The following is a 5,000-nucleotide window of genomic DNA, read 5'->3' as shown; positions in this document are numbered from 1 at the left end:
ATTTTATCATTATTATTATCATTATCATTGTCATTATCCATTATTGATTCAGGTTTGATATACATCATCATAACTCATTATTTCCATTACTATGAAAATTATCATAATCTTATAATTTTATCCTTATTATTATTATCATTCTCAATATTATTAATGTATCATTATCCTTATCCTTATCATCATTATTGATTAAATTTTCATACATATCATCATAATTCACTTAAAAAAAAGAAAATTGCCATCTTTATTTTTTTTCGAAAGATTTCGGAAAAGGCTACATTTCGCTAGTTTTAGCCCGTTTATTCGTAGCTCCTACCCCTTTTCATCATAAATAGTCTATAATAAAGATTATAATGATAAATACTTCATCATTATTATCATCGTTATTATCATTATCATTATTATTCATATTATTGATATTATTATTATTATTATTATCATCATTATTATTATTATTAGTATTATTATTATTATTATCATTATTATCATTATTATTATTGTTGTTATTATTATTACTACTACTACTACTACTACTATTACTTCTAATACTACTACTATCATTATCAGTATTATTGTTACCATTATCATAATTATCATTATCATTACTATTAACATTATCATTATTATTTATTACTATTATTGTTACCTTTTCTATCAGAATAGCAATGATAATGATAATAATAATAATAATAATTGTTATTATTATGCATTGCTAATATCGATGATGCTATTATCATTATTTATGTTATCATTACTATCATTCATTATTATTTATTTATGTTATCATTACTATTAATAATAATATTATTACTATTACTGTTATCATTATTATCATTATTGCTATCATTATTATTATTATCTTTTATTATCCTTATTATCATCAAAATTATTGTTATTATGTTCATCATTATTATTATTATTATTATTGTTATTACTATTTATATAATCATCGCTGCTATAATAATAATGATTATTATTACCATTATTATCAAAGTTATCATGATTAATACTCGTATTATGCATTATCATAATAATTACTTTTTATTATTAGTATTATCATCATTATTGTCCTTATTTATTCATAATTAGATGCTCAGCTTAGATGAGGAGAGTCCAAAATTTCGTTTTCTTACATAAAAATTTATATATCAAACCAGTTTAATGGAGGTTACGTTACATTAGCTGGAATTTAGCAGTTAGGTTTGGTTAGGCTCAGCTTTGATGAGGAGAGTCCAAATTTCGTTTTCTTACATAAGAGTTATATTAAATCAGTTTAATGGAGGTTAGGTTACATTAGCTGGAATTTGGTTAGGTTAGGTTAGGTTAGGATCAGCTTTGATGAGGAGAGTAGAATTTCGTTTCTTACATAAGGTTTATATTATATCAGTTTATTGGAGGTTAGGTTACATTGGCTAGAATTTGATTAAGTTAGGTTAGGTTAGAGTTCAGGTTAGGTTAGGCTCAGCTTTGATGAGAGTCCAAATTTCGTTTTCTTATATAAGGTTTTATATCAAATCAGTTTAATGGAAGTTAGGTTACATTAAAAACTTGAGATTTGGTTAGGTTAGGTTAAGTTAGGTTAGGTTAGGTTAGGCTCGGCTTTGATGAAGAGAGTCCAAATTTCGTTTTCTTACATAAGGTTTAAATTAAGTCAGATTTAATGGAGGTTAGGTTACATTAGCTGGAATTTGGTTAGGTTAGGTTAGGTTAGGTTAGGCTCAGCTTTGATGAGCAGAGTCCAGAGCTTCGTTTTCTTACATAAGGTTTATATTAAATCAGTTTAATGAAGGTTAGGTTACATTAGCTGGAATTTGGTTAGGTTAGGTTAGGTTAGGTTAGGCTCAGCTTCGATGAGCAGAGTCCAAATTTCGTTTTCTTACATAATGTTTATATTTAAATCAGTTTAATGGTTACATTAGCTGGAATTTGGTTAGGTTAGGTTAGGCTCAGCTTCGATGAGCAGAGTCCAAATTTCGTTTTCTTACATAATGTTTATATTAAATCAGTTTAATGGAGGTTAGCTTACATTACCTGGAATTTAGTTAGGTTAGGTTAGGTTAGGTTAGGCTCGACTTTTGATGAGGAGAGTCCAAATTTCGTTTTCTTACATAAGGTTTATATTAAATCAGTTCCAATGGAGGTTAGGTTACATTAGCTGGAATTTGGTTAGGTTAGGTTAGGTTAGGTTAGGCTCAGCTTTGATGAGGAGAGTCCAAATTTCGTTTTCTTACATAAGGTTTATATTAAATCAGTTTAATGGAGGTTAGGTTAGGTTACGTTGGTTAGGTTAGGTTAGGTTAGGTTAGGTTAGGCTCAGCTTTGATGAGCAGAGTCCAAAATTCGTTTCCTTATATAAGGTTTATATCAAATCAGTTTAATGGAAGTTAGGTTACATTGGCTTGAATTTGGTTAGGTTAGGTTAAGTTAGGTTAGGTTAGGTTGGGCTCGGCTTTGATGACCAGAGTCCAAATTTCGTTTTCTTACATAAGGTTTAAATTAAGTCAGTTTAATGGAGGTTAGGTTACATTAGCTGGAATTTGGTTTGGATAGGTTAGGTTAGGTAAAGTTGGGGTCATCTTTGATGAGGAGAGTCCAATTTTCGTTTTCTTACATAAGTTTTATATTAAATCAGTTTAATTAGGGTTAAGTTACATTAGCTGCAATTTGGTTAGGTTAGGTTAGGCTCAGCTATGAAGAGGAGAGACCAAATTTCGTTTTCTTACATAATGTTTATATTAAATCAGTTTAATGGAGGTTAGGTTACATTAGCTGGAATTTGGTTAGGTTAGGCTCAGCGTTGATGAGGAGAGTCCAAATTTCGTATTTTTACATAATGTTTATATTAAATCAGTTTAATGGAGGTTAGGTTACATTAGCTGGAATATGGTTAGGTTAGGTTAGGTTAGGCTCAGCTTTGATGAGAAGAGTTTAAATTTCGTTTTCTTACATAAGGTTTATATTAAATCAGATTAATTGAGGTTAGGTTACATTAGCTGGAATTTGGTCAGGTTAGGTTAGGTTAGGTTAATTTAGGCTGAGGTTTGATGAGGAGTGTCCAAATTTCGTTTTCTTATATAAGGTTTATATTAAATCAGTTTAATGGAGAGTTAGGTTATATTAGCTGGAATTTGGTTGGGTTACGTTAGGTTAGGTTAGGTTAGGCTCAGCTTTGATGAGGAGAATCCAAATTTCGTTTTCTTACATAAAGGTTCATATAAAATCCAGTTTAATGGAGGTTAGGTTACATTAGCTGGAATTTGCTTAGGTTAGGTTAGGTTAGGTTAGGCTCAGCTTTGATGAGGAGTCCAAATTTCGTTTTCTTACATAAAAGGTTTATATTAAATCAGTTTAATGGAGGTTAGGTTACATTAGCTGGAATTCGATTAGATTAAGTTAGGTTAGGTTAGGCTCAGCTTTGAAGAAGAGAGTCCAAAATTTCGTTTTCTTACAGAAGGTTTATATTAAATCAGATTTAATGGAGGTTAGGTTACATTAGCTGGAATTTTGTTAGGTTAGATTAGGTTAGGTTAAACTCAGCTTTGATGAGGAGAGTCCAAATTTCGTTTTCTTACATAAGGTTTATATTAAATCAGTTTCATGGAGGTTAGGTTGTTAGCTGGAATTTGTTTAGGCTAGGTTAGGTTAGGTTAGGTTAGGTTACGTTAGGTTATTCTTAGCTTTGATGAGGAGAATCCAAATTTCGTTTTCTTACATAAGGTTGATATTAAATCAGTTTAATGGAGGTTAGGTTACATTAGCTGGAATTTGGTTAGGTTAGGTTAGGTTAGGTTACGCTCAGCTTTGATGAAGAGGGTATAAATTTCGTTTTCTTACATAAGGATTATATTAAATCAGTTTAATGGAGGTTAGGTTACATTACCTGGAATTTGGTTAGGTTAGGTTTGGTTAGGTCACAATAATGATGATAATAATAATGATAATTATGATGATAATGATTATAATCATAATAATCATGAAAACAATAGCAGTAATGATAATAATTATTATTCAGTCCATTGATAATGAAATAAAGGCCAGAAGTAATAATAGCCCACAAGTCGAAAAAACGGCAAAATCTAGCGTATTACAGACTTTTGAGAGAAACGTCGAAAAAAACCTTTTTCGCCTTTTAATGGAAATTATGAGGAATTTAACATTAACTCAGGTAATTATGATGATTGTCATGACAATTCCTTTATTATTGAAAACAACGAGGATAATTATGATGATAATGACATTGCTAATGACAATAATAATGATAAAATCATAATTATAATGATAATTTTGATAGTTACTGCTATAATAGCAATAAATAACTCTAATAATTTTCATACTAATAATGGAAATAGAAATAATATCATTATCATTGTCATTATAATTATTATTTTTCTCATTATTATTTCTGAAACTATCATTATTGCTATTATCATTATATAAATAGTTATAATGATAAAAATAGCAATAATAATTAGCATAATAATGATTATAACTGCAATAATGATGACAATAATAATGATAATCATGATGATAATGACTATAATGATAATAATCATGAAAATAATGACAGTAATGATAACAATGATGATAATTATTATTATTCAGTCCATATAAAATCCCCAAAAGTCGAAAAAACGGAAAAAATCTAGCGTATTACTGCCTTTTGAGAGAAACGTCGAAAAAAAAACTTTTTCGCTTTTTTAATGGCTATTATGAGGGTTTTAACCTTAACTCAGATAATTATATGATGATGTTCATGATAATTCACTTTATTATTATTGACAATAATGATGATAATTATGATGATAATGACAATGATTATGACAATAATAATGATAAAAATCATAATTGTAATGATAACTGTGATAATTACTGCAATAATAGCAATAATTAACTCCTATTCCAATAATTTTCATACTATTAATGGCAATAGAAATAATATCATTATCATTTTCATTATAATTATTATTATTTTTCATTATTATTTCTAAAATTATCATTAT

Source organism: Penaeus vannamei, chromosome 11 (genome assembly GCF_042767895.1).
Source record: "Penaeus vannamei isolate JL-2024 chromosome 11, ASM4276789v1, whole genome shotgun sequence".
Taxonomy (NCBI): Eukaryota; Metazoa; Arthropoda; class Malacostraca; order Decapoda; family Penaeidae; genus Penaeus; species Penaeus vannamei.
The sequence above is the reverse complement of the archived record's forward strand: the minus strand, read 5'-3'. Positions refer to the sequence as shown.